The 22629-nt window shown below is 37.5% G+C and overlaps 1 pseudogene; it reads right to left on the reverse strand.

Annotated features, from left to right (window-relative positions):
* Positions 1 to 2886: 2886 nt before the first annotated feature.
* Positions 2887 to 21657, reverse strand: LOC118576424 (annotated as a pseudogene).
* Between the last annotated feature and the right edge of the window lie 972 nt (positions 21658 to 22629).

The raw sequence follows: 22629 nt of genomic DNA on the forward strand, positions 1-22629 counted from the left end.
CTTGAAACTTTTAAAGTTGATACTAAAATGTGCTATATGTGTGACAAAAACATTTAGTGATGTTTATTCTGTTGCCTTTATTTTTCTCCTTTGTCTTTTGTTCATTTTCTATTATTGTACTTTTCCTTGTGATAGGTATTTTTCTGCTGTAATGTATAGAATGGTATACCTATAATCTAAGTGGTCCACTGTTGACTTAAATGTCAGGCTGCTTGTGATCATACTTTTCAAGTAAGTTTGTCTGTAAAATGGTGTTGTTTTTTGTTGCTGGCTCTGTTTTTTCATAGATTCACAAATTACCTTGAGATATAATCTTGTGATTCTGTTTGGCTTGGATGTTATTAATGATTCAGGGATATATTTGAACTCATGATCCTTATGTATCCTCTTCCTGAGTACAAATCCAAAGGCAGATGGGGTACTCCCATCATGTTTGCTTTTTTCAACAATATTTAACAATGCTAATGTTAAAATGCTTAATGGAAGAGAATATAAGAAACATTACATACCTCATGAGTATAAAAATATGGTTGTCTCCTTCACATATCTTGTTACAAGGCACAGACTAGTTTGGATGCATATGTTGAAAGAATACAAAATCCAGAGGGCATTCAGGACACCAAAGAAAAAAGACCTTCCAAATAAACAGCACTGATATACAAAAGGAATCACAGTATCTAAGTATATAGGAACAGTACTTACCTGGATGTTTTCCCATTTGGAGTCCAAGTCCAGAGTAGAATCGACACAAGCCTCCTTCCTAATTTAGAAGCACTTTCAAATTGATAACCACCAGCTAATGGGAATTTACTTTGCTGCAAAGGAGTCCTAATAAAGAATTAAACTACATTTAATTGTAGACTAAGTGCCCAGAAATAGATGAAAACAGAAAATTCAGTAAATCTCAGTTTTGGAAAACCTTGTCTTATAATACTGTTTCAGAGTTCCCCTCTTTCCCCCAAGTTTTTTAGCAGATACACACACACACACACACACACACACACACACACACACACACACAAACACATATACTATTTTAGGATATACATAATGTACTTAAAATGAACAAATAAATATATATGTATACACACACATATATATATATGTACATATGATTTATATGGAAACCCTGAATATGCAAACACATGGGTCAGATTTCCATGCATTCTCTTTGGCTTTTTTTCCTTTTGTTTGCCAATTTTGATCAATTCCGATTGTTAGATAGTCTTTATTTTAGTACATTTTTATTATTATCCCATAGAACCCTGACTGTTTTGAATGAGTGATAGAAATGGGGTGGATTTGGATAGGAAGGGATGTGGGGAGGAGTAGAGGGAGGTGGAAACATAATCAGGGGACATTTTGTGAAAGAAAATCTATTTTCAATGAATAAGAAAACAAAGAAACCAAGTGTTGCACTATAGTGATATGTAAAATTCAACTTAAAATATTCATTTACTTATCCAGAGGGTCTGATCCAGCTGGAGGCTCCACAGCCATTGGTTCATAATTCATGTGATTCCATTGATTGGCTATTTGTCCCTGTGCTTTTCACAATCTTGGATTCAACAATTCACTCTCTTCATGTCCCTCCTCTTTCTTGACACCTGGAGCTCCACCTGGGGCCTGGCTGGGGATCTCTTCATCCACTTCCATCAGTTATTGGATGAGAGTTCAGACAATTGAATAGCTTGATCTGTTTGGGAGGCACCCAGGCTGTGGGACCAGAACCTGTCCTTAGTGCATGAGCTGGCTGTTTGGAACCTTGGACTTACACAGGGACACATGCTCAGCCTGGAAGGAGGGGACAGGACCTGCCTGTACTGAATACACCAGGTGTAAATTAATCTCCAGGTGTGTCTTGGTCCTGGAGGGCATAGTAATGGAGGGGAGGGGCTGGGGGAAAGGTGGAGGTGGGGACAGGAGGGGGGAGGACAGGGTAACCCATGGGTGAGTATAAAATTAAAACATATAATAATAATAATAATAATAATAATAATAATAATAATAATAAACATTCATTTAATTTCCATTGGGTGTTTATGCTTTTTGAGTGGGTTATCATGTTCACATCTGTGTGTAGGTGTTTTTGGAAGACAGAAGATGGTATCAGATCCATTAGACCTATTGTGAATAGGAGTCTGTGGACTGTAAGATGTGTGGATAGGTTAGTGAACCCATCTCCTCTGAGAAAGTCACACGTGATTGTAAATGCTGAGATATCTCTCCATATTTCTCAATATTCTTTCGATCTACAAACAAAACATCTTTCTGTCTTGTAAGTTTTACTTTTCTAACTTCCAGGATACAACAGGATTCTCCTGTCTTCCTCTGCAAGGGGAAAATTAGATTCATCACCTGAAAACATTCATTCACTCTACATCAAATTTCCTCTTGTTTTCTTTTACATTCAAAGATACACATGCTCTCAGATATCAAAAGAATTACTCAGAGTGTATTTCAAGTCTATTTCTGAATTAGGGAAAGAAAAGAACACATTCCCTATGTGCTAATATCCAAGAACCAGGGCTTCTATTATAAGAGGCTGAGTGGAACATGTTAGGACAGGATGTACAGAAAAGTAGTACACAGGGTATTTCTTTTTTTTTTCAAGACAGGGTTTCTCTGTGTAGCTTTTCACCTTTCCTGGAACTCACTTGGTAGTCCAGGCTGGTCTCAAACTTGCAGAGATCCGCCTGACTCTGCTTCCCAATTGCTGGGATTAAAGGCGTGTGCCACCTTCGCCCTGCCACATGGTATTTCTTGACATCATCTTTAGAAGACACTATAAGAATCACTAGCTAATGCATACATCTTTAATTATATCAGAGTAGGTGGCTCTGTACTAAAACTACAGTTATCAGTAACAATTTATGAAAAGAGTGTTCAGGAAGATGTTTTCTCCCTTATCTTTGCAAGAGAATTTTTCTCGTTTAAACAAAATTATGTAGCACTTGGGGATAAAGATACATCCCAGCAGACCTGCACTTGAGGACAAAATGGAGAAGACCTCCACAACAACCATGACTTTGCCCTTGGTGCTGTGGTAGACAGGGAGAAAAGTGACCCAGACACTGCAGAACAACACCCTGCTAAAGGTCAGCAACTTGGCTTCATTGAATTTATCAAGGAGATTCCTGACCAAGAAAGCCAAAATGAAGATCCCTATGGCAAGAGAGCCATGGTACCCCAAGACACAGTAGAATGCATTAACTGAGCCTGTGTTGCACACAATGATAATTTTGCCATGCACAGAGTGTGCATCAGTGTCAATAGTGGGGGTAGAAACTCGCAGCCAAATTGCACAGAGAATAATTTGGATGAGGGTACAGATGGCTATGATGTAGTTGGGTGTCCCTGAAATCAGAAAGTATCTCATCCTTCCAGGGGCAGTGACTATGAAGGCCAGCAGCACAGTCACTGTTTTGGCCAACACAGTGGAAACAGCCACAGTGAATACAACTCCAAATGTGATTTGCTGCAGGACACAGGTAGCTGAGTTGGGTTGACCAATGAAGAGCAAGGGGCACAAGAAACAAAACATGAGTGAGATGAGCAATATGTAACTAAGATTTCGGTTGTTGGCCTTCACAATGGGAGTGTCAAGGTACTTCTCAAATATCCCAAAAATCAGAACTGTGAATGCAGAGAGCCACAAGGCCACTAAGGCAAGAGCCATCACTAAGGGCTCTTTGTAGTTCAGAAAGATCACTGCTTTGTGAATGCACTGGTCCTGCTCTCTGTTGGCGTACTGGTCCTCTGGACACCTCACACATTTATCCACATCTGAGGGAGAGAGGAAAGTATGGTTAATGCAGCTTAGGTCATTTATTGTCAGGATATTTCAATTAAGTGTGTTGAAGAAGCATTGTAATATCTGCATTTGTTTCTGATGATATAATTGAAGTACATTGCTGCATAGCAATGCTTCCATTTCAAAATAGTCATTCATTGTCTTCAATGAGGAATTAAATCAAACAATTATTATGTTGTCTATTTCACTGTGTGTTGATGGTGCCATTGCTATATTATCAGAAAACACAGGTATTTTAAGGACATTCTGAGCACTATGATGAAAGGACTTCAACTGGTGAGTTGGCAGAGGTAAAATCATTAACCATTATTCTGCACAGAGTTTATTTTATAGTATCACATTCCATGGTTGTAGTGCCTCGTAATGTCTTTCTGTCTGTTTTATGAATGTTGTTATTATAATTGATGGAGACTGTTTTTTTCTTTTGGATAAGTCCTGTGATTTGCTTTCTACTTTCAAATTACCAGCCCAAATCCATTGAAATAAAAGAAACTCTAAACAGAATCAGTAGGTATCCTTGGAGTCTGCACATGACACGTCAAGACCAAGTTCTCAACGTGAAGTATATTTATTTGCACCAAAAGACAATGGCCAGGAAATAGGAAGCAAAAACAAGAGACAGAGAATGACAGAGAAGGGTGGAGAAACAAGAGAGATAGGTAAATGGTTTTAGGATAGGGAGGACAAAGAACTGCCTCTGAATAGAGAGGACAGAGATATGGCCTTTACGAAAATGGCAGTTTATGAAGGAAAAATGGGAACCCCATGTTAGGATGAAGTGTTTCATTTTGATTGGACATGTTACTTAGGAGACCCAGAAGGGAGTTTTTCCTAGTTGAACTTCAATACTTTGGTAGCTGGACCTTGATAGCCTCAGGAGGAGGAAGTACCCAAATAAGGGAATAGACCCTGGTGGCTATCTTTAGGAATGTAGCCTATTTTTTGGTTTCTATTGCTTGCTATAAAGAGAACCATGACCACAGTAGCACTTATGAAAGAAAACATTTAAATGTATGGCTTATAGTTCAGAGGATTAGTCCATTTTTATCATGGTGGGCCATGCAGGCAGACATGGTGCTGGAGAAGAAGCTGAGCATTTTACATATTTTGATCCATAGGCAACATAAAGTAAGCTCATTGTGTATGGCTTAAGCATTTAAGGGGCCTTGAATTCGGCATCCACAGTGACACACTTCCTCCAATAAGACTACACCTTCTACAACAAGCCCACACCCTCTGATAGGGCCAATTTCATTCAATCTATCAGTGGAATCTAATGGATTTTAGCAAGGCAAATGGAATGGAGGAATGGGGCAGGACTTGCTAGAGCCATATTTGCCATAATCATCCTCACTAGAGTCCCTTCAGGATCAGTAACGTGTGTGTGTGTGTGTGTGTGTGTGTGTGTGTGTGTGTGTGTGTGTCTACATGTAAAAATAACAAGAGAGCACAAATATGAGAGTGAAGGGTTTATATGAGGAAAAAAGGAGGATGAGAATGAGAGAAGAATGTTACATAAATATAATTTATGTTCTAAAATGCAAAAAATATAAATCAAATAAATATGTCCCCAGTGGAGTCCTTATCTGGCAGTAGGAATGCTTTACCCCTGATTCTTGTTCTATCCCCCTGAAGACAGAAACCTCTGCACACACTTAGCATTAACAAGCCCTTTTTCTTGACTCTATCACATTTGGGAACAGACAACCACCTTCGTTCCTCTTTCCCTAATTTCATCTATGTGAGTCTCAGACTACGTGAGTGTCCTCCAGTGTGAAGTAGATACTGACAACACCATGCTCATAATAAAAGGACACTCCAGGAGTATGTTGTATGTGTGAGTGCATAGAGATCAGAACACCACCTCTAGGGGTTGGAAACCTCTTCCTACTATATGGGTCCTAGGGAAGAACTCATCATCAGCTTTAATAGAAAGGGATTTAACTTCTGAATCATCTTACTGGGCATAAATAGCCTTTAAAGTCTTTCATTATAACAGATGATAGGCAATAAAAACCTATGTATCTGCCATTGTTCTGTAACCAACTCTTAACAAATAATCATTTGACTAACATGGGCTGTGCAGGTGACAACACCATTTGAAATAATTATAGCTAGCTGTTTTCATTCAAAACCATTTTAATCTTCTAATTTGTGACATCATTAACTATGTGCTGTTTACAAACAAATTGACTGTAGGATTCAATATTTTCTACATTATGTGCCAACACTTATCTTCCACAATTCCCTAGATTTCAAATCACATTGAACATCCTAAAAGGGGGCTCTATGGATATTGCTTGAAATATTTTTTATCATACTGAAAAGTTTCTTATAATTTTATAAGTATTTATTTATACTCTTCTTTAATCTTACAGAGATTTAGATTTAGATTCTAGTACCCACATAAATGAGCTCAATTGATCTGATATCATAATCTGTTCTCCATTGATTTAATGCATTTACATGGTATATATAAATGGTACCATAACTATGGAGGGACACATACAGACATGGAAATAGAAAAAAATAAATGTTTTTAAAAATTCATGACTAGAATCTAATCCACATGTAGTTACAGAGATGACTAGTCACTATTTAAGACACTGTGTAGAATTCCCTCACATTATAGTTTGATTATCAAAACTGTTTCTTTGAAAAAATTTCACCTACAATGTATTTTCAATGAGTCAAAGATATATGTCATGGCATAACATGTTACTTAAAGTGATATTGTTAATGATACTAGTCATATAAAAACTAAATCAGGAAAGTGATGAGGTTTATTTGTGTAGTGGTCTTTTAGAACTTTTGATTATCCCAGTGTATTTGGGAGAGAATGATCTATGTGAAGGATTTATATCAGGAGAAATCACTCACTTGTCTCATTAGAAACTTCGTTTTCTGGGCAGGGGATGCAATCAAAACAGCAGGCTGCACTTCCCTCCTGCAAGAATTTTCTGAATCCAGGACCACAATCAACACTACACATAGAGGGTGGCATCTGAGGAAAATTAGACACACTCAGATATCTGAAGTTTTACCTATTCCTTCCATAACTATATTATATTAGCATGGTGTAATATTGATAAGCTTATTTTACATACACCAAATGAGTGACGACATTAAACTTAGTGTATTTTAAAATGCCCAACAAGCAAATGTATGAAAACAATCTGTTGTAATTAGAATAGCTTCCCAATTTTAGTAATTTAGGAATAAGTATGGGTGATTTGTTGGGGGTAAACACCACAGAGGGCAAATATACTTTTTCTAGTAATTTTTCATCACCTTGACAGAAAGTACATTGAAAAGTTAGAGGGAAACCTAAATGAAATATCTCTCTCCAATGAACTTGCCTTCTGTCATATTAATTATGCATTTTCTTAATGGTAATTGATGTAGGAATGTTCAGTCTACTGTGGGCTGATGGGGAAATGTCTTTTTGTATGCTGTGAAAATACATTGCTCTGATTAGTTGATAAATAAAACTGTTTGGCCAATGGTGATAGGGCTAGGCAGGACATTCTAACCAGAGAGGAGGAAGAAGAAAGGCAGGACAGAGGACACTGCCAGCCATGGCCATGAGGAGTAAGATGTGAAGATACTAGTAAGCCAACTACCCACATGGTAAAGTACAGATTTATAGAAATGGGTTAATTTACAATGTAAGATCTAGCTAGTGAGCAGTCTGAGGCAATAGGCCATACATTTCATTATTAATATAAGCCTCTGTGTTTGTGGGGGCTTGTTTTGGTCTAAGCAGCTGCAGGAATGCAAGGATTCAGAACTTCCTGGGCAAAGGAAACCTGTCAGGTACAATGGACAGTGCTGTCTCTAAGCAGGGCTATTTGAGAGGTCAAGCAGAGCAAGCCAGTAAGCAGTGTTCCTTCAGAGTTTAATTACAGTCTCCAGATTTCTCCTTTGTCTTCCCTTAACTGTAACCCATGAGCTTAATTAACCCTTACTCCTCAGGTTGCTTGTGGTCAGTGTTTAGTCACAGCAACAGCGCAGCAAGCTAGGATAAATGAAGATCTGCAACATGGGAAATATGTCTTCAAATCTCTGACAGGAAACAAGAACTCCAATAAACACCACTGCAAAGCATGACAAACAAAGTGTAAAAGAAAAAAAAAAAAAACAGCTAAACATGCAGAGCCTGAAGTGAAGGTGAAGAAGTGCTGGGTTGGTATGTATGGAGCAGGAAGGCACACTGTTTCCTAAGGTTAAAGTGCCTTAGAAAGATTGCATGAATTTGGGGAACTGGAATAAAAATTAAATAGTTTAAGTTAATTAAAAGATTTTTTAAAGTTTATAAAACAAAAACTTTGTATAATCAGAACCTGATGATAGTGATCTATATACTTCATTAGACAGCTGCTTCTTATTGCATACTCACTTTGCATTCTTTATTCAGTATTGACTTCTGTTTCAAAATCACAGTGTCTCCCATGCATGGCCTCTTTCACTTTCTACACAATATGATTACCAATAAATATTACTTTTTTGTTGTAGTTTTCTTGGAACATGTACTCACAATGTATTGATGGTATACTTCATCTACATATATAGAGTAGGTTGACTTAGATCACACAGAGATCTGCCTCTCCTGCCTCCTGAATTCTGGGATTAAGGGTGTATGCTACCAGTGGGCACATTTCTTCCCTTATATCTGTATTTTGTGTTTACTATTTCTTCTTGTACTTGCTAAGATTAAGGACGATTTTCAAGAAGGACCATTAATCCCACCATATGGTATAGGTTCCATATCCATCTCATGTACCATGGACAGATCTTTGTCCCAGTACTAGAGGTTACAAACAGACTCAGCTAAATAATTATCACCCACATGCAAGGGGCTTAGGTAGGTACCATGGAGGCCCCCTAGCTGTAGGTTTAGAGACCCTAAGCTCCTACTACTTGGGTCAGCTTTCTCTGTGTGTTGCTGTCATTATCTTGACCCCACTTGCTTGAATAATTCCTCTATCTCTATTTAACTAGACTGCAAGAGAGTGGCCCAGTGCTTGGCTATGAATCTCAGCACCTACTTCTATAGTTATTGGATGAAGATTCTATGAAAGAAAGAAGGTAGTCAAAAATCTGATAGCAGGATAAGGCCAGTACAGGCAACTTCTCTTGGAGTCTTAGCTGTGGGAATTCTTGGGAAAACCTGGGAGCTTCTCTGGCACCAGGATTTTTCCTAACCCCACAATGCCATAGTGCCCTACTCTATCAAGATGCCTCTTTTGTTGGTCTCCTTCTCCATTCCTCCCCCAACTGGATCATCCCAGCTACTCATGTCTCCATTCCCCATCCTCTTTCCTCTTCCTTTTACCCCTAGTTTACACAGGAATTCATCAATTTCCTCTTCCTAGGATGATTCATGTATCCCTCTTAAGGTCTACCTTGTTACTTAGCTTCTCTAGGGCTGTGGAGTGTAGCCTGGTTTTCATTTGCTTTCTGTCTCTAATATCCACTTTGAATGAGGACATTGTGTGTTTATATATCAGGGTCTGAGTTACACTGCTCTGGATGATTCCCCTCATTCAAAAAAATGGATAAAGAAAATGTGGTACATTTTCACAATTGAGTATTACTCAGCAGAAAAAAAAATGACATGATATTTTCATGCAAATGGATGGAACTAAAAATATCATTTATTTCCAATTTCTGCTCATTTCTTTTGAGGGATGGTCTCTATATACAGCCCTAGCTCATTTGAACTTTCTATGTATTCCACACTGGCCAAAAAACTGAGAAGGTTTTGCTTAAACCTCCGTCCAAGACTTTTGATTAAAGATGTGCACCACCACATATGACTGATGTCTGAGAAGTTTCATGGAAACTTTTTGAGTTTCTCTTCATATAGTACAATGTTGTCAATAGAATTGCCATAGGGAAAAATTTAAAGTGAAAAGGCTGGTATAATAAAAAGAAAATCTTATCAATCAGGATGTCTTCCTTCTATTTTGTCAGGTTGTGTTTGTTTTAAATGTTAAATCTGAATTGATGCTGGACTCTGGTAAGAGCCCTATCTGCACATATTTGGATGATCACATAGTCCTATGCTTGAGTCAATTTTTGTGCAGCATTTACTAACTGATAGATCTGCATATGTTGAACCATCCTGTATCCCTGAAATGTAGTCATGTTTGTCACAGGGACAGATCTTTCTGTTGTGCTGTTTAGTTACCTTAGTGAGTGTTTAGTTGAGAATTGTTTCCGTCTATGTCTATCCAAGTGTTTAGTCTCTCATTATCTTTATTATATTCCATTTCCTCAAAAGTATTTCCCTCCATATTTACAGAAGGGATCTCTGCATGTTTGTAAATGCAGTTTGTTTTTAGAAGCAAAATTGAATGTTGGTATTTACAAAACAATCTTGACATTTTTGTATTATGATTAGAGAAAGTGAAGTTTAACATTGAATTGTTACTGAGAATTATTTGCTAATTATTGTCCATTGTGTTAATGCAATACATTATATAGTTTGATAACAGTTGTTTTTCTGTCCAGTGTTCTCATACTGTCTTTGTTTTGTATGATCAATTGTATTTATCCTGATTTTCAGTGTGCAGTGGTTCTTCATGTGTGTTCCATAGAAATGCTAGAGTGGTTATGAATTCTTATACATTACATACATCACTGAACATTGCTATGTCTCTGTATTAGACAGGGTTCTCTAGAGTAACAGAAATTATAAAATGAATCTGATTCTGTCTTTTTGTAATCTATTATGATGTCTTTTAGGATATGATCTGGCTAATCTAACAATTGCTAGGTATCAATAGTAAGTCCAGGAAAGTAGAAATTTCTCCTTATTTGATACTGAATGTCTCAGTTGATCTTTATTAAACACTTAATTTCCATAGATTTAGCTTCTAAAGCCAGTGAAGAAATGGACTCACTGGCAAGGTGAGAGCAAGCAGACAAATAGTACAAGTTTCCTTTTTCAGTGTCCTTATATAGAATTCCAGCAGAGGATATAGCCCAGATTAAGGGTGAATTTTCAAGATCCAATGTTGGAATTTAAAGTTGACATTTCTCACCTTAAGATACACATAAAGGATATGTCTTTTTCCCAGCTTAAAAGATGTCAATTATTGGCATGATTTCCTTTTCCTTCTTTCCTTCTTTTATTTTTGGTTTAATTTCACAGACATGGTTGTTCTTTATATCCCTGGTTGTCAGGGAACTTGATTTCAGGAAGAACTCAAAGATTCACCTTCCTCTGCCTACAGAGTGCTGGTATTAAGGCATCTACCACCATCACCTGGTAAAAGGAATGTCTTCAATTGTTAAAGATCTGGATAACAAGTCTATTTTCCTACTTGAAATTAAGTAAAAATATCTCTGAAGTATGCCTTCTATTTTTGAGGTTTAATAAATTCCAGATGTAATCAAGTTTATACCCACGAAGAGCCTTGATTATAAAGTATGACTTTGTTGAGCATAGTATCTGGGTTTGTCAGCTGTATCTCTAACTACTTGAATCACATCATTGATATTCTTCCCTTTTAAGAGACTTCATGAAGGAATCTGCTGTTATCTAGAAGGGACCTTTTAAGAAATGTGGTTCTATCTTTGCAGCCTTCAATGACCTTTCTTTGCTTTCATAATTCAAATTTTAAGTAAAATATGTCATGGGAAGATTTCCTTCTTCTGATGTCTTTAGAATTCAAATGCCTCCTGTCTCTACGTGTCCACACATCTCTCTATATTGTGGAAAATTTCCATTGTATTTCACTGGATGTACTGTTGATGTCTAGGTGAGTCCTTCTTCTTCTCTTCTGCCCATTGTTTGTAAATTTGATCCTTTAATCCTATCCCCCTGGTCCCATATATCTTTCATTTGCCCTTATTTTTACCTTTGTCACATTATCAGGTTTCTAATTCTTCTGCCTTGTCTTCAAGTCTGCCATCTTGTTTTTAACTTGAAATATTCTGTTAGTGAGAATTTTTATTGGGATATTTATTGGATTTATTTTCCTTCCTTTGCATATTTTTGCTGTGGGCAACAGTAATATATCATAAGAACTCAGGTTATGGCAAAGTCCCTACCTAGAGGAATCAGAGAATCCCTCCAGAGAAAGCGAAATTCCAAGGACCTTTTGATATTATTTAGCTTGTTATATATCAGCTATGTTCTGTTATGAAAATCATATGTGTCTTTGTAGTTTTCCCAATTGACTTTTCCCTAAGAAGGGCTAACAGTGTGGACTGATCACTCTCTGGACATACACATTCCAAGTATTTGGAAAACAGCCTCAGGAAAGGCTTTCTTTGGAATCAGACATCTCCCTTGGCCACTTTCAATGACTAACAAGAGATAACAGTCCACAACCAAGTCTCCTGACTTAATGTAAATTCCACAAGGAGACAACGCCTAGGTCATATGGATGTTAAGTAATAGCTTTACACAATTTATCTCAGATACTCCCTTCTTACAGCCTTACTAACTTTAGAGACCTTTAACTTCTTACCTAACTATTTCTAGGAATGTAGACTGAGCACATAGATCCCCTTTTTGATATACTAACAGGTCATTAGCACTCAGTTGACCTTCTCTTTTACCACTCCCATTTTGGATTATAAAAGAAAGCCTGGTGGTCACTGCCTGAAAAAAATCTTACCTGCCTTTATGAGCCTATAGAAGTCAAGCCTGGTGATCTTGCTTGCCCAGGGGCTTGTAATTGCTTGGGTTTATAACTGGATTTCTGGGAGACCTGAGAGGAACTTGGAAAACTAAGAGACGGAGAACTGAGAGGGATATGAAGGATTTTGAGCAGAGAGTACATGTGGATGAGATGGAAGATGAGGAAGAGTCAGATGGGGAAGTCCTATCTGGGTAAGAACAAGATGAAAAGGACCTAGATGAGGGAGAATTAAGATGAATTATGATAGAACTTAGAGGGAACAGTAGATTGTAGCATGAATCTTAAAGGTACTTGTTAATAAAAACAAACCTGAGGCCAGTTATTGGGGTGAATGCTGGAAGATCAGAGACACAGAACAAGCTACAGCTATCTTACCTTCCTAGTTCCTCAGGTGATCCTGTTTCCTCAGGCTGGAAGCTTCTGCATTCTCCTACACATGAATCTCAGCTGAACTGTGTTGCTCCAAAGCCTGAACGCTTAACCAACCAAATGCTTAACTAACTACATGCTTTACTCTAATTGCTCTAGTTTCTGGTCTTCACGCCTTATGTATCTTTCTCTTTCTGCTGTCACTGCCTGGGATTAAAGGTTGGGTTTCGGGGATTAAAGGCATGGTTCACCATGACTAGCTGTTTCTATAGTGGCCTTGAACTCAGAGATCCAGCTAGCTCTGCTTCCCAAGTGCTGGGATTAAAGGTGTGCACCAACACCACCCAACTTCTGATATGGCTTACTCTTCCCATTTTCTGGCCACAAATTTGGTTTTGTTCTAGTGGCTGTCTGTTCTCTGACCCCAGATATGTTTATTTTGGGGAACACACAATATTTCAGGGAACACAATACCCACCACAGTAGATAAATACATAGAGAAACCAGGCAAGAAAGGAGCTAGAAATGAGAGGAGAATAAAAGCTATGTAGAGAGAGAATCATCACAGAATAATAATAAAGTATATGAACTAAGGAGTTTTGTATACATAGATTTATTTCTTTTCTTCAAAGATTAATTATTAGCTGGTAGTCGATTCTTCCCAGACCCTGGGAGGGGGCTATCAAGGGGATAGACCCCCTTAGTCACCAATATATTTTAGTTTGAAATTTTTCATGAGTTTATACCTTTTCAAATATGTTAGTTACATGCTCATTCTGTTCCTTATTGTACACAAGTTTTTGTGATCTCATTGCATTCTCCTGGAGGTGATTTGTGTCCTGTTTGATATTCTGGAATACTATTGTAATCATTGTTTGGATTCTTCTTTTAGTATGTCTTTGAACATACTCACATTTAAGCCTAAGACTGTGACATTTGGAGTTGTATCTTTATATGTTGTTCCTTTTTTCTGCATTGAAAATTTTACATCTGGGAGTAGAGCAGTGCTTGCATTGTTCCTAATCTTTTGTATGCCTCCAATGGATGTGTTTTGTAATGCTCAAGTAAGCTTGATTAGAGCACTCTTGAAATTTCTTTTTTTTTTTCTTATTATTATATTTGAGATTTAATTGTACACATCAGCCATGGGTTCCCCTGTCCTCCCCCCTCCCACCATCACCCCCACCTTTCCCCCATCCCCTCCCCTCTATTCCCATCTCCTCCAGGGCCAAGACTTCCCTGTGGATTCATTTCAACCTGGTGGATTCAGTACAGGCCAGTCTAGTCCCCTCCTTCCAGGCTGAGCCAAGTGTTCCTGTGTAAGTACAAGGTTCCAAACAGCCAGCTCATGCACTAAGGACAGGTCCAGGTCCCACAGCTTGGATGCCTCCCAAACAGTTCAAGCTATTCAATTGTCTCACTTATCCAGAGGGCCTGATCAAGCTGGGGGCTCCACAGCCTTTGGTTCATAATTCATGTGCTTCCATACATTTGGCTATTTCTCCCTATGCTTTTCCAATCTTGGTCTCAACATTTCACACTCTTACAGTCCCTCCTCTTTCTCAACAATTGGACACCTGGAGCTCCACCTGGGGCCTGGCTGTGGATCGCTGCATCCACTTCCATCAGTTATTGGATGAGAAGAGAACTCTTGAAATTTCATTGATGCTCTCTGAATGGGTAGAAAGTTCAGTTTCTATACCTTCAGCTCATATGTCTTCTTCATTGATAATAACTTTCCTTGCCATTTTGAAGAAGAATATTTTTTGTTGATTTTATACTATCTATTCTCCATGAGATACAACTTTATGTCAAGCTTGAAGAAAGACTTTTCTGAAGTTAGCTTCTTTAAATTTCAAGCTACTTGCTAGTCGGGAAGTTGCAGTTGGATACTATAAAACTACCCTCATCCCAAGTCATACCTATAGCATACCATAGACTTATAGTAGAATAAATCATTTATAAATATTCAAAAACCATTTATTTTGCTACTAATACTCCCTCCCCCTACACATAAGGAAATTAGACACACACTTATTTGGGTGGACTGTGAATGAATTAGTGGGACCAAGAAATGTTGATCTAGTGAGCAATTTCTTTTACACAGGACATGCTTCAGGACTGGAGAATTGGCCCAGTAGTCTATAACAGTTTTTGAACAGATAAAAGGCCCAAGTTTGATTTTTAGCACCCACTGGGTGGCTCTGCACTGTCTCCACTTCTCAGGGAAAGCATGTCACTGTTTGGCATCTATATGCACCAGGCATACCAGTGTTGCAGGGACATATATGCAGACAAGACATCCATACATATTTAATAGAAAAAAATGGAAAAAAAAAAAGAGAGAACAATGTTATCATTCATAGGGTCTCCAAATGGGTTATGAAAATATTATCTTAATGTATAGTTAGAGATGTTGACCATTTAGGAACCTATAGGTAAAAAAAGATTAAAGCAAATTATATACTAACTAATAATGGTTTACTTTAATCCTGCTTACATTTTGTCTCAGTCTTTCAGCATCTATGTCAAAGATTCATCAGAAAAAAAGGACAATCACTGTGTAGTAATCAGAAAGGCATAGAGAGAATAATGCTTACTTTCTTGGAAATAATATAGTACAGTGATAACAAACAATTTTCTTTTTATATTAAAAACCAGAAACATTTTTTGGAGTGATAAAAATTTACTGTATGTGTGGCATGCGTGTCTGAGACCTTCAAAGAATTAATAAAATGTCACATCAAAAACTGAAAACAAAAAACATAAAGTAGGAGGCTAGAAAATGCATCTTAATGTGACAATCTATTTCACCACATGACAATGTTACCACTGTGTATCAAAAACTATTACAGTTAGGTAAGACCCACCTGTCTATTTCCTGTGGCCCACTCTATCATGTCTTCATTTAAATGGAGCTGTTGACCATGTGGAAAATGTGGGCTAAATTCTCCTATCTTCACTTTAAGTCCAAATCCGTTTGGGAAATTCCAGATCTGGAAAATGTCATACTCTGCCTGCAGGTTCTCTCTCTGGTTCATATTCACTTTTTCTCCAACAGGATTAGTGAAGTGAGTCTTCCTCAGAAAGGAGTGCAGCTGGAAGAGAGGCAGCATCCTACAGTGTATGTGACCTTTCTTGATGTCAGAAAACACACACTGATTTCTTCTTAAAAGCAATGTTATTGAAGGTGTCCCGGGGAGAAATACAGTAAAAGTATGTGGATAAATAAAAGTATCATAACATTACTAGATTTTAAGTTCTTTCAGAGGAAACAACCAAAAAGAAACCCAGATATACATACAGATACCTAATATTGATATGAAAAATGCACACACACACACAGACACACACACACACACACACACACACACACACACACACACACACACACACACACACACACACACACATAGAAAGAAAGAAACACACGGACAGAGAAAGAGACTCACATCCATACAGACTTACATACATCAAACAGCTACATACAATATACATACACTTACATATACATATAGTTGTCAGACACACACACATGAAAATACAGTCATAAAAAGACAGACACACGAACCCAAATAGAAACACAGAAACAGAAACCTGCAAAACACACAGACTCACACACAAATGCACACTTTTATGGAGAAATATACATAAGGGGACATAAACAGATCGAATCACCCACACAGAGAGACATTGACACAGACAAATTAATGCTCCCATGAAAAGACAAATTGACAGACAAAGATACAGAAACACAGATACATATGTGCAAACACATATGCAAAACATACAAATAGTGATATGGATACACATATAATGAAAAAAACACACACAGGAAGTTATACACAAAAACAAACAAACTCCCATAAAAAAAGACACTGACACAGACAAATTTATGCTCAGTTCTACAGACAGATAGATATTCAGATAGACAGAAGCACATATACACAGTAACACATATATACACACAGAAACACAGAAACATACACTGTGGGAACCATCCATCCACACATATAAATACACGTGTATGTTCTGAAATGAATTGTAGCACTGTTTCCAATGTAATTATACTCAGAGTGCCAAAGGAGTTCCCCAGAGCCTACGTTGGGACAGAATCTGTTGAGAACACTTGTAAAAACCATCTGTTACACTGATTACTACCTATTTGAACAAAGGCTTTTCTTCTTATTCTCATGGAGAGCATTAATGTAGAAAGACTGTAAGATTTCCAATGTAGAGCGGGGCAATGGTATTCAGATTCTCTGTAAGATAATTACTAATATTCCTTGATAAATTGTGTCCTCCACTCCATTGATTTTGCATTAAGATTTATACCAACTTATAGATTACATCCTTAACAGAATTTTTTTCAGAAATATGTCTATTTTGTTAAACATTTACTAAACCAGTAAATTGGGGCATCTGACAGACTCTAAGGGTATTATATTCATGACACAACATTTCATCCAATAGAAGAAAAACTACCTTGAAGCAGTTAGAATAGTTTCCTTTCCCATCATCCACTTGTTGAAGAAGCATCTCATGAACAGCATGGGCCACAGTGTACACAGCATTATATATGTCATAACTGTCATCACTAAAAGCCATGTTGAAAATCTGTCCCATCAGCCATTGCAATGAGGCATTGGATGAACAATTCTTCACTGTCTTACACTTAGAAGCTGAGACTTCACAGTGAAAGTTCATCCATCCCAGCCTTGTGTGGTATTCAGTTGAGTATTTGAGTGGGTTCAGTGTCTGGACAAATTTTTTACAGCCAGAAATCTCAGAATGGTGGTGTGCAAAAGTTAATGTCCCATGGGATGAGTCAAGTGTTAAGTCTCTCTTATTTGTAGTGACATCCCACTGTGAGGTAGTCACCCATATTCTCTGTATACCTAGAGATTCCCACATTCTAAATCTCACAGCAAGAGTACTGTCTGTGTCACCATAAATGATAACCATATTTGTGGATGATGTCATGATTTGGTTATGATACAGTTTGGCTCTTGACATGTATAAATGCATGTTGACTGGGATCATTCTCACAAAGGCAAAGCAGACTTATATTTTTCCATCTCTCTTCTCAAATGTGATAGAAATTGGGTACCCTGGTCATTGTCTGAGATGGACAGTCCTGTCTAGTTCCAATTGAAGTGAAGCATCAAAGAAACCACGGACAGGGGTAGAGCTGTGTCCATGGGGGCCATCTGATACAGACTGGGAAATTGTTCATGATCACTCAGGATGGGATGGAAAGGTCCATAGGTAAGTTGAAGGACCTAGGACACAGGGGTGCAGCATGAGTTTGCATGAACTCCTAAGAACTTGTAAACAAACTTTCTGCAAAGAGTTCCAAAAAATCCTCCTACCTGATACTTCTTTCCTCATCTCAATTTCAAAAAGAAAAAAGAAAAAGAAAAAGAAAACTGAAATGAGGTCCCATGAAATCTCTGAACAGTATCCCTGAACCACATTGTTTGACTTAAGTGTGAGGCTAGTATCCTCCTCACACTCTTCTTAGCATCTGGGAGTGGTACCAACAGAGTCACCATTTCTTGCAAACCCACACCACAAATGTCTCACCTGTTGAGATCTGTAGGGGTCCTGGAATGTCCTGACCATGGCAAATGTTGCCCACTCTGGTCCACTCAGCACCACTATATACATAGTCTCTTTGTTACAATTATAATTAGGGTGAAAATCTTGATTTTCTTCAGACAAAGGCATGAGACTGTATAATTTTGACACAGTCTTACAACCACCTTCAGGGAATTGAAATACAAATGAAATATTTGGCAAAAGGCCAGGGTTCCTATTGATCTCATCCAGGGAAAAAGCTAAGGCCAATGGAAGGTATTTGTATTCAGGTGGTGTTCTGTAAAAGGGTATGGCGTTTATTATGGACAGAGATCTACAGATAATCCTTTGTAGTCAATAGAAGGACTGTAATGAACTGAACCACCTTCTAATACTGAAACACATGTCTTGTGCTGTGAGGTTGGAATGATATAAGAACCTGGAAGCTTACAATTGCTTTTAAATTTTATGAGAGTGCATCTCCCATAAATAACATGAGCCATTGGCATCTTCCACAGATGGTAGTGTCCATTTCTGCTTTGAGAGAGCTTACTTAGCAGATAAAGACAAAGATATAGGCTTTGTCCAAACAGCAATCCTGATCATGTGTTCATTTTGGGATTATCAAGCAATATGAAAAATACATGTGATGTATGAGCCAAGGATACTATGGCATTTTCTTATGATTTTAACTGAATTGGCTAATGCAGTCAAATAATATTTTATGAGCACACAATAGTTTGCACATTTGGCTCTTGTGCAATTTTTTATAAACAGTGGGCAATCTAGTTAACATATACTCTGATATCCATTTTGTCTTATCCTTTTACTTTTCTGGTTTTTCTAGTGCAGGTGTAAAATTTGTATTTTAGAGATTTGTTTTTAAATAAATTTAGCTAACAGAGATGTATTTGGTAAAGATATATATCGCTATTCAACTGTATGTATAGAGAGGACTAATGCTTACAAAGGCCATAGTTAGGAATGGATTATATGCTTTTGAATGATACTTTGCTCTACAGCACGCTGGTTTGAAGTATACAGGGATAAACCTGCTCCAGATCTGGACTGCTGAAATTAAGGGCATTTTCTACCTCCCCATTGTTGTTCACTTATTTTATGTTTTCACAGGCAAGTCATATATTCATATTTGGTACTTATGATCAACATATTTTTCTAGAAAACATCTCATGATTATCTTTTCACTGAAACTAACACAGAATGGGCATCCTACTGAAATTTGTATATGACAGTATTAAATCTTTATAAAATAAAAGACTATAAAATGTGAAATGCATGAAAGAATGTTTATGAGGGTATTTTTTTGTAATAAAAATGACTAATATTCAGTTGAGAGTGAACAATAATAACTTGTGTTTCTCTTTATGGGAAGAATAATAACTTATGTTTCTTTATAATCAATTCATATCATCTGACTGATAAATATCCAACATACTCCATTCTGAATGATTCATTCATAGTTAAATACAATCTCATTTCCACTTAGAAATTGTACCACTGTGTTTCCTTTATGTATAAAAATAAGATTTACCTGTACATTAAAAAAAATATTTTAGTCAGGCGGTGGTGGCACTTGCCTTTAATCCCAGCACTTGGGGGGGCAGAGATAGGCAGATCTCTGTGAGTTCAAGACCAGCCTGTGTTACCAAATGAGTTCTAGGAAAAGGCACAAAGCTACACTGAGAAACCCTGTCTCAAAAAACCAAAAAAAATTATTTTAATATTTTTTCATTATAACCAGAAAAATACCATTGAAAATTTCAGTATCACCCAACAGGAATTTGCATCTAGAACTTGTGAAGCCCAAACACTAACTTTCACACACTAACTATTCAGAAACATCAAGTACCTCAGCCATTAGAGTGGCCAAGTGAAATAAAATACTGTGTTTGATTACTGCCATCAACAATCTACAAAATAAAATGTGTATTATGCCCAGTTTCAAAAAATATGCAGATACAATAAGCAAAATCTCAGAAAATATGCATAGGAGGTAATTGGGATGTAAGTGTCAAAGAATAAACAATTTAAATATAAAGAAAGAAGACACAGGTTTCCTAAATAATGGCAAAGACATGCAAATAGGTAACTTCTCTAACGCTGTTCTCAAGTGTTGCCAATTATTTCAAGTTCCCTGCTACTCTGACTCTTTGACCCCTGCCCAGAAATGTACAGCATGACCATCTGTTATTATATAACTAATTGCTGATTTGGGCTTCTGTGACCTGCACAATAGAGCACAGTTCCAGGACTACATTACACAGCCATCTTTCAGGAAAGTGACAAGGGAAGTGAGAACCTCCCTTTTCAAAGAATGCACACATAACATTTATACTCTATATCTTCCGTATTTACTAAATAGAGAGTAAAGAACTCGACTCAGAAATTAAAGGCCAGGATTTGTACATGTATGTAAGTGAAGCACGGAGGAATATGAAAAGATGATGTTCATAATGAATATGTCTCCTACTTCTGTTCTTGATGAGGCTTCAGAAGACATAATGCAACCACATTCAGAGCATCAGAAATAGTAACTGTACATCTCTGTGAAAATTCTTTGCAGCTAAGGGTGCCACAAATATTAGTTGCCATAGCATGTGCAATAGGACCTATACAGTAATGGAAGGACCATCAGCTGACTCTACACTACAGTTGTTTATATGTACCCTATTAGAATGATACTAATTGAAATAGAATTGTGGTACATTTGATTAGTCATCACCTGACACTGTGCTTCAGAAACTTTGAAGATGGGGTTGCTGTAAGTAACAGAACAAGGTAGAGTCCTTTCATAACTCAGCTTCCAGCCTTGTAAGTTGTAACTGAGAGAAAAACAGAAAATACTCTGGACAAAGTAAAAATAGAAAAATAGCATTAATTCTCTAAAACAACATTGGGTGTTTGTTGATGTGCAAATTGGTAAAATGGGGGAGAAGATTCAAAGCTTTGCTCTGATCCTCATCCTTTATCCTCATGAAATATTCATGATCATATTTCATAAAATATACAAAGGATCACATGTATATTCAAAACATTGTTGAAATACACTTTTTCCACTTGCCACTGCACTGCTGCAAGGGAGAAGACACAACCTGTCACCAAGTCTCCATCCTTGTCTTCATTCTGCATTCTACTACATGAGCATCTGGGATGAATGAAACTGGACACAAGAAGTGGAATGCTCACAAGCAAGCAGAGGAAAGTCAAAATGAACATATCTGTCCAGCTCTATGCCTGAGCAGTATCAATTGTGACCAGCCATGCAGATAAGTACATCAAATGGGCAGTCATGTATTCCAATCTACTTTTATTTCTGTGGACGGAGAAGAGACACCTGTGCATTTATGAATTTTTTCTGGTGTTTCCTCAACCCTTGAACAATCTCTGACACTTTCTTCTCTGTGGCTCTGCATCTGATGTCTGCAGTCCATGTGAATAAATTTGGTTGATAAATATATATGAAGGGAGTTCAGGTAGTATCATGACATAACTCATCTTTGTGGAAATTAATGCCACTGGTAGGATGCAATCATGCAAAAATTATTAGGGAGCAGGACTGCCTCATCAACCCATTAATATTAATGCCTTTAGATGGGTTGTCATGGAATTTCAAAGATGATCCACAGTTAGGCATGCATTATTAGTTCAGGAGAACTCAACAAGTCAGAATCCATGGTTACACACTGGGCATTGTATCACAAAGTTCTTGTCAGGGTAAAGCAGCTTCATATTTGGAGCAACTTAAACAACATGTAGAGTGGGCCCTATGCTACAAAATGACAGGTACAGACTATTTACCAAATCTTGTGTTTCTACTCTCTTGAGAACCAGTAATCAGGCCAAATTCAGAAATTCCATGAATTCTGCTGTTCCAAAACTATGCAGCTCATCAAAGAATCACAGTTCATTTGTACATTAAATATTGATTTTTAAGCTGGGCAGTGGTGGTAGATGCCCCTAATCCCAGCACTCAGGAGGCAGAGGCTGGTGGATCTCTGTGAGTTCAAGGCCATCCTGGTCTACAAAGTGAGTCCCAGAACAGCCTCCAAAGCTGCAGAGAAACCCTGTCTCAAAAAACAAACAAAAAAAAAAAAAAAAAAAAAAAAAGATTTTTAAACAGTCAACAAGGCCCAGAGAGAACACCAGACCACTGTTCCTCTTTTAATATACTATATGAGACATATCTCT

This window comes from Onychomys torridus, unplaced genomic scaffold (genome assembly GCF_903995425.1).
Source record: "Onychomys torridus unplaced genomic scaffold, mOncTor1.1, whole genome shotgun sequence".
NCBI classification, from domain to species: domain Eukaryota; kingdom Metazoa; phylum Chordata; class Mammalia; order Rodentia; family Cricetidae; genus Onychomys; species Onychomys torridus.